General features: G+C 33.0%; 1 protein-coding gene across 1 annotated transcript in view; it reads left to right on the plus strand.

Moving 5' to 3' along the window:
• Positions 1–12,704, plus strand: part of LOC120421234 (glucose dehydrogenase [FAD, quinone]) — a 107,798-nt gene that overhangs the window by 84,387 nt on the left and 10,707 nt on the right. The window lies entirely within an intron of this gene.

Below are 12,704 nucleotides of genomic sequence, written 5' to 3' on the forward strand. Positions count from 1 at the left end.
ACTTTTAGGTAAAGTTGTATAAATGTCACAATTTAGCCTGAAATTCGTTAAGTCTAGAATTGTTTATAAAATTATCAATTCATTTTAAACTGACTTCGAAATACGAATAAAAAAATCACGTTTTATATAAAATTTGTTCTACTGAAAATGCCTATAAATTTTAATCTTTTTTTTTATAATATTTCAAAATCACATAATATTTATTATTTACACAACTTATTGGAAATCACGTTCTTTGAGAACTTCAGAACACTTTGAGAATATTAAAATAATGCTATTCATCAACATTTTCATAATTATAGTAAACTAACTATTTAAACTTTTCAAAATTTTATAAAAACTTCTTCTTAAAATACTTTGAGCACTCCTCCATCATGGTCAGTATGATTCCATAGCATCCCGTACGTATTTAATTAGCACTCTTCATGTTTCGGAAAAATCTCAAACCTATCAAAGTCACCCCATTTTACGGTATTTATAACATAAATGAATGTTTTATTCATTAAATTATTTACGAACTAGAATTTCAATCAGATATGTTAATAAATAAATTGCGCATTGTTTACTTGAAATATTCAGAATTTCACATAACGCTGATTCTCTCTTTCTAATTTTGTACTTATTGTGAAATTGCATGACTGAAACGCTTTTTTAAAATTGTTAAAAAAAAATGAAGAAATTTCATGTTTTTTTTTAATTTTTCAATTTATAACTAAATATTTTCATGATTATCAATCTTTGCAAAGCCTTTTAGTATTGGTCAGAAAAAGTCTAAAGAAGAAAATCGAAACTGTTTTTTTTTGTAAAATTAACATTGATGGAAAATATTTTGGAAATTAAGAAAAAACATAATTTTGAGAAAGAAACCATCAGTTTGAAAAACAATCTTTTAATTAAATTGAGTGTCGAAAAAACAGATAAACAAATATTTAAAATTTGTATGCATTTTCAATTTAGTAGCGTTTATTTTTTTTTGAAATACCGTAAACCGGGGTGACTTTGATAGGATTTCAATTTGTTTTTGGAATATTTTCCAGCAGGTAAGGTTTTTCTCAAGATTATTATTTTTAAAACATGTACTGGGGTAGGCCTCACAAAGTCCATGCACTATTTTGGAAAAAAATAGTTTGTTCAATGTTTTGAAAAATAGTTGAGTTTTTTTTTCTTAGTTTAAATTCCGGGATGACTTTGATAGTCATAAATTTTCTTCGTAAAATCATATTTTAGATGTTCAAACATTATTTGTACGTTAAATGTATAATAAACTATCTATTTAAACTTTTCAAAATTTTATGAAATGTTCTTCTTTTTTTTTTCTTCTCTACCACGGTCAGTATGATTCTAAACCATTCCTTACGTATTTTAATTGTATTCTTCATTTTGCGAAAAAAAAATGCAAACCTGTCAAAGTCACCCCGTTTTACGGCACTAATTATAAAATAAAAATGTATAAACAAAAATTCACGTTAATTAAAATACTCAAATTTCATCCATTTCAATACGAGTATAAAACGATTAGAAATTTTGTTTGCAATTTCAGTTTATTACAGTTTTCTGTAAAAAAAACTCACATTTCAATGAACGTTTTTCACGAAAGTACTTTTCATTTATAAGGCCGTTGCAATTTTTTTTCAAAAGGGGCAAAAAATATGTTTTCAAAAAACTTGAAAATTTTAATGTAAATTGAAATCTAATGCACTGAAAACAATTTCAAATGCATAATATTTTGTATGTCATATTTTGTATAATCATATTTTGTATGTCTGGGATCGATCAAAACCATTTCGAATTTTTGTAAAATTGCGTTGTACAGTATTGCAAAAAGTGTTTTTTTCAGCGAACAAAAAATTTCGTCAATACTTCGATATTGTGAAAACTAATGATTGCAAAACAACTGGGCAGGTGTCAATACCATGGGCTGTAATTTTAATTTCTATGACTGTAAAAACATTAGAAAAATGGCGAAAGTTGGTAGAATAAGACAAATATTGTCAGAAACAAACATAAACTAATCAAGACAAATGCAAATAAAAATACTAAAAAATTAAACAGGAAAAACAAAACACAAGAAAAGCAATATTTTTCGAAGAACAACAAGGCAAAAATAAAAAAAAATCGGAAAAAATCGGAAAAAAACCAGATTTTCGAAATTTCAAACAAAAAACAATCATTACAGTTATGCTACTATTAACCGTTTGCAGATTTTACCGATCCCAATTGGCTTCCCTTTATTCATTTTTTTTAAATAGATTGAAAAGTCTACATTTGTATTTAAATGCAAAAATAAGCGTTCTACAAAGTATTCTATAATCGATTGTTGATGTCTTTTTTTTAATAAAAAAAATAATTTTAGTCAATTTTGTCTGCCTTCTGATTTTTGGGCAAGTTGAGAACAAAGCCTTGAAATAAAAATTGCAATGGCCTATTTATCAACAACTTGATAAATAAGCAAAATCAAATTTAAAAAAAATGTCCTTAATCAGCGGCAAATGAATGAATTGAAATAGAACAAAAATTTGAATGCTTTCATTTTTTCAACTTATTTTATCAAAATAAAAACAAAGTATTTGACCATTCCTACCTCCGTCAAATCCAACAAGTACATGAACAACAACCCGCCAAATGGCATCACCTTCCTCCCAGATTAGTCTGACTTTAAGCCCAAAGGTTACAAGTCGTCACCAACTTAATTTCCCCCGAGTCTACAAGCATCTGGCTGTCTGGCCACAGATACAAAATGAGCACTAATTTGGCTCGAAAATAGCACCAGCACCAGTTGCTCTTTTGTCTCTCCCTGGTGGGCTCGGTTCCGTTATGTAAAGCGATTGTAATAAAAGTATAACACCCATTGCAAGTTTGCGTCGAAAGTTCAAATTTCGAAGACCTTTCGGCGTGCGCGAGGACGTGTGAATTCGCGTTTATGCCAACAAAAACAGTAGACATGTCCAATGGCCAACTTTGGACGACGTGCGTGATGCAGCCTCACTTTCAAGCTTAGTCTTGACCTAAAATCTCACGAGAGACTGGCTAGGCATGAGTACATGAACTGGGAAAGGTGAGAAGTGAAATAGAAAATAAAAACACGCAAAACGAACTCTATTAAAGCTTTATACGATCCTATAATTAGGTTTGCAGATTCAGCGATTGAAGATTCAAACTTCAACTTTTATGGTACTCCTGTTGAAGACAATTCAAGGGTAGGAAGTAACTGTTAGTACACGAGCTGTTTTTCAAGGACGTCATCAAGCGTCTAAATCACGATCATTTTGCGGCTGTCAGGATCCATTTTCATTGTCCAGCAGATTCCGATCTATAAACACAGCTCAAACCAGTCTTCAAAGTGCATTTGAGAGTTCACCTTGTGCATCACCCCCGTTGAACTGCTTGAAAATGCTTTCGAAAAAGCTCCAATGCTGAGCTTCGGCCGACAAGCTCCAAGTTCTCAGTCACGTTTTTTTTTTTTGCTTCTGCTCTCCCCTCAATTCACGTATTGTGTTGAACTGTTCGACTTTCAAAACACTTGCCAAAGGTTGCCTCACCTCGATCTCAATTAAATCGATAACCCTGCTTCCGAACCGCACACATTATGGTTGGTCCGTAAAATGGGCCCCCATTGGAAGGAGCCCGCTACTCTCGGATGGAGTTTGGGAAGCTTTTGTCGATTTGTCTTCCCCGTCGTGGAGTACCGCTCTCCAACTGCGCTCACACGTGAAATAGAATGACAGTTTGGCAGTTTTACAGCAGCTCTGAAGTTTTGTCGAAAAGTCGCGTTGGAATGTTGGTAATCGATTTTGGACTAGGAGGAGAGTTGGGAGACTTTCCGGAAGTCTGTTTTTTTTTTCTTTCTTACTAGAGAAAAGTTGTGCCATTCCACGTCAAACAGGAAGTCTCAAAATCAAAAGTGCTTCGTTTTGGTTAAAATTTGAAGTGGAGGTTTTTGGCCCAAATAATTAGACCATTATTATTTTTTGTATATACGTCGAAGTCCAAAAAAAAACTAGATGAGTTTTTGAAAAGGTCAAAAAAATAATTTGCTGAAGGTCTCGGGACCAAAGAGCTCATATCTGAACATATTTTTCGATGATTCCTTGTAATATTTTACAAAACATTTCCAAAAATTGCGAATATTATACTTTAATGGTACCAAAAGTTGCTTATTTCAATTACAAAAATAGATGACATAATTTTGATACCAAAATTTGCTCAATAAAAATGGTGAAAAAGTTGATTTTATCAAATTGGGCATAGAACGTGTCATTAGACAAAAATCGCAATTAAATTCGTTTAACTAAGTTAATTAACTTTTAACTACATGGATATAAATTTTAAGTAAAGTCAATAAACATTTCAATTTTTATTGAAATCAACCATGATTAAATAAATTTTCCAAATTGACGAAGCAACTTGTTTGATTAAAAACGCCAAAATATTTTCGAATTTATTTTCAAAATGAAACTTTGAAACTAATTTTATCGGTTCGCAGGGTTGTTAAAATATCAAAATATCAGCTCTCAGCAACTGCAACTAACCCGCCTGAATATTCATGCCACAAATACACCTACTCTTCTCTTCTTATTGAAAATCTCAGCGCCGAACATAGCCGAAGACAATTTCCTTTTCTCTCTTATTCTCGCTTCCACGATCATCCTACCGCAACAGCGTTTAACCGCAAAAGCCGCCACAAAACCAATTTCGCAAACGCAGTTTAACGGGACATCATGCGTGGTCGGCTCCTAATTGCCATCTCGCGTTCTTTCATTGCAATTTTTGGAGAGATTAAGATACTCAGCGGTGAGAGCGCATAGTCGAGGAAAAGGGGAGGATTGATAGAGAGAGAATGACATCGCTGGGAATCACGAGACACAAGAAGAGATCTCACAAGCTATAGTGACGGCCGCTATACTCTCGGATATTTTTGGTGCGGAGATAATCAATTGATAGCTTTTCTATCACTCATTTGCAAAACTGTTGATTCGTTTTATTGTAAAATTATTCAAAGAATCCGACAAACCAACCAATTATAAGACTATATTTATTTTATTCAGAAAAAAAACATGACGAGAATATGTAAATTAACCTTTTTATCAATGTTTTTTGTAGTTAAAGTTAACGAACTTTCAATACATTTCTAAATTTGTTGACAATTACTTCCCAATTTTCTACCAAGCCAGTTCAGTTCCTGACCATTCCGTTTGTGTTTAATTTGTTTTCATTTTCCAAAAAAAAATCTTCGACCTATTGATGTCACTCCGGACATCAAAGTTGCCCTGGTTGACGGTTCCAATAAAAATTAGAAATATATAAATAATATATTTGGGCCGAGCCACGTAGCCCAGTGGTAACGCTTCCGCCTCGCAAGTGGTAGATCGGGGTTCAAATCCCGGCTCGGACCAACACAACTGGTGATCTTTTCCCTTCTGGAATCGATTGCTTAGTAAAGGGAAGGTAGTGTATCGTCACAAACTGGACTTTATCACGACACCTTAAGGAGGCGACCTATGGAATGCTAACATTAACCTTAACATGTTAACATTAAGTTGAGAATGAAACTGCCACTGAATCCGCTTTGTAAATGCCGGCCCCGATACTCTTCAAGGGTGTTCCCTTCAGGAACTGGGAAAGATTTACTTTTTTTTAAATAATATAAATGATCAATTAAAATGACAAAATAGACTAATCAAATAAATAATTTTAAGAAAACAGTCTACGTATTAAAAGTTTTATGATCATGTTTGTTATTTTGTTTAGAATCAAAAAAATAAATAAAAAGTAGCCAAAATTTGCATAACAAATAGCACAAACATTATATTCTGTCAGCTTTTCTTTACAAATATAGTTTAAAAAAAACTAAATTTCCATAATTTTAAAATACAAAGGAGATTAACGTTGCTGATTTTGGTAGGAAATTAAAACAGTTTTTTTTTGTATGAGAGCAATTCCAGCTCAAATCAGGAATTTTTCTGGTACTTTTGTACCCGACCCTCTCCGATTTCAATGAAACTTTGTAGACATGTTATCCTAGGCCTATATAAGCCATTTTTGTGTATATGAAGCCAATAGTACTCGAAAATAACATTTGAGAAGGGCGTAAGGTATTTAAATATTTTTGTATTTTGTAATTTAAAAATTACTGTATCTCGAAGCCGTTGCGTCGTATAAAAAAGTGGTAAAAAACAAACTTGTAGGAATTTGGAAGGGCTTTCTGAAAAAAATACAATGAAACCAAAATACACGCCACACCTATGAGATTTTTTGGTTTTTAAGTCTAAAACTTAAATTTATAGGTGATGTCACGATTTTTTTTCGTTCAAAATTTTTGAGGAAATAGCCTGAAATATAACTAAAAGACTGACGAAAAATGCAGGATGGTATGTCTCTCCTAAAAAAATACAAAAATCATTTACTAAAACTGTTTTTTTGAAAAGTGGTCTAATCGTCAAAGTTTTTGAAAACCGGTTGTGGGAATCGATTTTCCAGACAATTTTACATAAAAGTCTCCACATTTACCATTGTCTTATATCCAATCCTTGGGAAGATACAGCGGTTTTAAAAATGAAAATGTTGAAAAAACGGGTTTTTTGGTGGTTTTTGGCAATTTCTATATGACAGACTCGGTTTTTCAGTCTCGTAAATATTTTTACCGGAAAGCTCGTCCGATTTCCCATAAGTTTGCTTTTGACAGCATTTCAATTGGATGTAAGGGCTTACAGATATGAGCTTAATTACATTGCTTATAACTGAAAATAGAATATTTTTTTCAGTGTGGTAGAAACCAGGATAGTAAATTTGATTACGTAAATATAAAAACGACATAAATCAAAAAGCTGTCAAAGGCTAACTTATGGTAAATCGGACGAGCTTTCCGGTAAGAATATTTACGAGACTGAAAAACCAAGTCTGTCATATACAAATTGCCAAAAACCACAAAAAAAACCGTTTTTTCAACATTTTCAGTTTTAAAACCGCTGTATCTTCCCAAGGATTGGACACAAGACAATTGTCAATATGGAGACTTTTATGTAAAATTGTCTGGAAAATCGATTCCCACTACCGGTTTTCAAAAACATTCACGTTTAGACCACTTTTCAAATAATCAGTTTTAGTAAATGATTTTTGTATTTTTTTAGGAGAGACATACCAACCTGCATTTTTCGTCAGTCTTTTGGTTATATTTTAGGCTATTTCCTCAAAAATTTTGAACGAAAAAAAATCGTGACATCACCTTTAAATTTAAGTTTTAGACTTAAAAATCAAAAAATCTCATGGATGTGGCATGTATTTTTGTTTCAGTGTATTTTTTTTTTTTTTTCAGAAAGCCCGTCCAATTTCCTACAAGTTTGTCTTTGACCACATTTTGATACGACGCAACGGCTTCGAGATACAGTAATTTTTAAATTACAAAATACAAAAATATTTAAATATATGATCTGCAATTTGAGAGAAGGTCAACCTGTATTACAATAAAATTATAAAAAAATAAGTATTTTATTCAAAACAAAATCTAGATTGAGATCGATTAACACTCATGTTGGAAACAAAAAAATGCGTATGTAAAAAACATTTCACTGTGAATATTTTGTGTACTTCTACATTATACCTTACTATTTTTTTCAAAATTACGACTGAGTCGCAAAGAAATATATTAACTTTTTGTAAAACCTTTTAGTTCAACTGATAACGTGGAATCGAATACAATACCTCACAAAATAGCACGCTTTCGAACAGGAATGATTCTTTTAGTGATTGAAAGTTTTATTTTATAAAAGAGAAAAAATACTAACTGCTCTTTTAAGAAATTTTATGCATTATTCAGAAAACCGTCACAAAAATTCTCAGTGTTCAAAAAAAAAGAAATGCACAACTTATTTTTTTTAACTGTTCAGATTATGAACTAATCCATAAACACAAAACTCACTGGAATTGATTAATAATTTTTTTTTTTTTGCAATTCCGTCGTGAAACTACTTACTTTTCCTGTCATTCTTGAACGACGAAACAGCCTACTTTTCTGTACCAAAAATAACAGAATCGAATAGTAACCCTTTCCAAAACAAATGCTGAAAAGTTCTACTTTTCAGCACTGAAATGGATGCTGAAAAGTTTAACTTTTCAGCACTTGTTAGGAAAAGTTATACTTTTCAACATTTTTTTGATTTGAACGATTCATTAATTGTCGTTTAATTCTGTCCAAAGGGTGTTTTTCGGAATTGCAAAAAACGTTGTATGGAACTCGTTGCAAAACTTGATTTTTCATCACTCGTCGTATTTATCTAACTCGGTGAACCTCGTTAGATAAATGTACGACTCGTGCTGAAAAAATCCTCTTTTTGCAACTTGTTGCATAAACTACTATTTCCTCATCAGTTGAAAAAAACACTGGTTTAACAGAAGAAAGTTCAATCCCAACTTACATAAAATTTTGAACATGTCCGGGTGAGTTTTCAAAAAGCCGTAAGAGCCACCGTGACCTCTGACACTAATGTTTGTTTTTCTCGAAAATAAAACAAAATTTCATTTATTTTTAGTTTGGGGCACTTGAAGGACATGTACATGAACAATCTCGAGCATTTTTGATTGTGGTTTTTTGTAAGTTGGTCGAGTACCGATGCAAAAAGGACTTTGTTTACCAATGGCTCTTACGGCTTTTTGAAAACTATTCCGAGATGTAGTCGAATTTTCAAAATAAGTTTAAATTAACCTAGCGTTCTGAAAAGAATAATGAGTTTCTAAAAAAGATTAAATAAATGTATTGCAAAAGTTGTGTTTTGCAAAAGTTGTGGTACATCGAACTTCAAAACAAATTTGAGGTAAACTGATTTTCAAATAACTGACTATTGTATTCAGTATCATCCATTTTTATCGAAAAACTGTACCGTCAGCGGGGCGAAACGGGACTACAGTCCGAATAGGGACAGCAGTGTTTAGAGCACTTGATGGTTCTAAATTTGGAAATGGTTGTACACATTTTGTTGGCCTGAGTGTTAAATTCAAAATATTGTCCTCCAACATGATTAAATTTGCTATCCCAATTCGCCCCATGTGTCCAGATTTGCTCAAGTTGACGGTACAGTTTTATGATAAATTTATAAAATTTACAAATTTGTATCGAAATTATTGTTTTTCAAACATTGAAAAGAACATTATTAACCCTCTACAGACCATTTTTTTCGGAAATCATTTTGAGAACATTTTGAGCAACTTTTGTTCTACGAAAACTTTATGTTTCTTTGTTTATGTTTTTCTTGTTTCATTTTTGGTAATTATTTGCATTTATCTTGTTTAATTTATGTTTGTTTCTGTGTTGTGGTCGGTGACCACACTACCACCTCCTGTCAGTACCTGCCATCTGGTTAGTTTTTTTTAAGTTTATACAGCCACTTTTTAATCTTTTGCTAGTTTTTTTTTTATTTTTTTAAACATTATCATTTCAATCGTTTTAAAATGCTAAAAGGCATGGTCCAGGACAATACAAAAATTACTCCATACTTTTTTATACACATAATAAAAACAATATTGTTTTAAACAGTGACAAAGTCACAAATTTATCCCTAAAATTTTCTTTTTAGAGTTCTTCTTCCAATGCTTTTTATAGATGAGCAGTTCTCTAGGATTTCGGATACACTGTAAAAAAAATTGGAGATTTTTTTATTTAACTTTTTATCACTAAAACTTGATTTGCAAAAAAACACTATTTTTATTTTTTTTTTTTTTTTGATATGTTTTAGAGGACATAAAATGCCAACTTTTCAGAAATTTTCAGGTTGTGCAAAAAATGTTTGACCGAGTTATGAATTTTTTAATTAATACTAATTTTTTTCAAAAAATCGAAATATTGGTCGCAAAAAAATTTCAACTTCATTTTTCTTCATATATTTTCAATAATAATATAAGAAACATTTGTGAAATTTTCCGATCTTTTCGAAAACATTTTTTTCAAAATTTTCAAATCAAGACTAATATTTGAAAAGGGCGTAATATTGAATGTTTGGCCCCTTTGAAATGTTAGTCTTGATTTGAAAATTTTGAAAATATTGTTTTCGAATAGATCGGAAAATTTCACAAATGTTTCATTTATTAACATTGAAAATCGGACCATTACTTGTTGAGATATCGGCAATAAAAAATGGTGGGTTGTTTGGGTGAGACTTAGAAAACATCAATTTTCCTGTTTTTAAACCTTTGCATTGCAATATCTCAGCAACTAAAGGTCGTATCAACAAAGTCCGAAGAAGCAAAATATACAGAATTTTCTCAGTTTTTCAAAAATATTTTTTCCAAAAGTGTGCAAACATGTGCACTATTTTAAAAAAATGAAAAACTGCGACAATTTTCAAAAAAGTTACCTAAAAATGGATTTATCTTGAAAACGGTGCACTTTATCAAAATTTCACTGAAGTACTTTTTGATTGCAAATTTGATTTTACATCGAAAAATGAAGTTGAATTTTTTTTGCGACCAATATTTCGATTTTTTGAAAAAATCAGTATTGATTAAAAAAAATCATAACTCGGTCAAAGATTTTTTGCACAACCTGGAAATTTCTAAAAAGTTGGCATTTTATGTCCTCTAAAACATATCAAAAAATTGAAAAAAATAAAAATAGTGTTTTATGCAAATCAAGTTTAAGTGATAAAAAGTTAAATAAAAAAAATCACCAATTTTTTTACAGTGTATCATTTTTTTTTCAGTGTAGTCTGTATCCATACCTACAACTTTGCCGAAGACACCAAATCGATCAAAAAATTCCTTCAAAAGATACAGATTTTTGAATTTTCATACATCATTTTTGTATGGACAGCTGCCAAATTTGTATGGAAAATTATATAAACAAACTAATGATGCAAAGTGGCTTCTTTTGGCATACCGAAGGCACCAAAAAAGTTTCAGTCGGATTAAAAAATACAAAAACTAAAATTGAAGAAAAAAGACCGATTTCGTAGAGAACTGCTCAGATCTAAAATTTGATTATTTTTTTTTCTTTTTTTTTTAATTTTTAGATCGAAGCCCGCCTAGAGGCGGAGTTGGTTTGTAGAGGGTAAAAAACATTTATTCAACAAATTTAGTATGACTTGATTTTAAAATTGTTGAGATGAAATTAGGTAAACAAAACATTCATTCTACTAGCTGACTCAATCCAAAACCATTCCTCCCGTCTCATCGTGGGAAATTGGCGATTGTGGAAATTCCTTTTTCGGTTCAAACATTGAAAGGAAAGGCAATGTTTTTTCGCCCTCCAGGAGATCAACACGGAGGGGAGGGCACATCTTCTTTTCGTGAGTAGCCTTATTCAGTGGCAATTGCAGTCAGAGTGGTGGGATGCTGCTGCAAAATTCATGGCCTGCAGCAAAAGTTGAAGGTGAGCGACCTTCATGAAAATGCAATAAAAGTGGAAGTTGCGGGTGGACGGGTGAAGAATTTTGGGGGCAAGAGGGGGACAATCGCGTTTTATTGTGGAAAATGCCATCGCCAAAGTGTGGCTATTATGGTGGTGACTGGCGGTGGCTGATGGTGGACGGAATGACAATAATGGTAGAAAAGTACTTTGAATTGCTGAATGGTCAACCGGATGGAAGAGCTCGTTTGAAATGGTGAGCATTTATGGTTCTGGAGCGGAAAAATGGGGGGGGGGGGGGGAAACTGCTCGGGTAAGGATGAAAGCTTTCAAGAGAATATCTGAATATATATCTCTTAAACAATTTTAAATTAAAATTGTATTTGTAAAAAAATAAGCAGATTTCAATACAGATATACTATACTCATTCGATTTTCCGCAAAATCATCATTTAGCAATCTAACATAACCGATTACCAACCTTGACACACATCCAAGATACACCCACCTGAAACCTTGATCAATCGAGGGTTGGCTTTGATCAAGACAATTACCAGATAGGTGTCGCCATCTCAAACCATAGCTGATTCCTCCTAGCCTTAGCCCCACACCACTATCAAAGATCGCAGCCTCAAGCTTCAGACTCGCTTATCTGCAAGACTTGCTGTTCTAAGGTTCGGTCCATGTTAACGAACCTACCCCGACAGAACAACAACATCCCAACCGAACGCGAAACAATCTCCATTATCTAGCTCTAATACACTTCGATTAGTTTAGACGACGACGACGACGAGTTGGGTCACGCTAGACCAGACCAGACCTCCAAGTACACGTGGCCGACCGTCGAGCGCGCAATTGCACAAACCACTTCACCGATCATTGATCACCGCGCCGGAGCTCCACGGTGATGGCCACATGGTCCAGAGGCCGTCATCTTTCACATCTCAGCCGAAAGAATCGTTGGAGAACGTGCAGCTGCCGATGCTGGCTGCCTTCTCGAAGGAGCGATAATTCTAAGCACAAAACGGTCTTGCTTTTCTGAGAAAAAAAATCGCGAGCAAAAAAAAGAGTAGTTGTCTATCGTCAGAACTCGTCCAACGCTCCGAAAAAAACGGCCGGATTTCTGCCAATTTGCCCGCTCGTGTGCAAGAGAGCACACAGACGTGGAGGAACATAACCATCAAACAGCCTTTGAATTGGCGTTTTGCGCGGGAAACAGCACTGGAAACGCTCCCAGACACAGTCAGAGAGTTGCATTTGCATAATGTTATAATTGCTTTCGAATTTTGCAAAAAGCCATTGAAACGGAGTTTTCGGAGTCTGCGGCAAAAACAATTGAGCTTTAAAGTAGAACAAAATCCGTCTCCGACTGT

The sequence above is a fragment of the Culex pipiens genome, chromosome 3 (genome assembly GCF_016801865.2).
Source record: "Culex pipiens pallens isolate TS chromosome 3, TS_CPP_V2, whole genome shotgun sequence".
Classification (NCBI taxonomy): domain Eukaryota; kingdom Metazoa; phylum Arthropoda; class Insecta; order Diptera; family Culicidae; genus Culex; species Culex pipiens.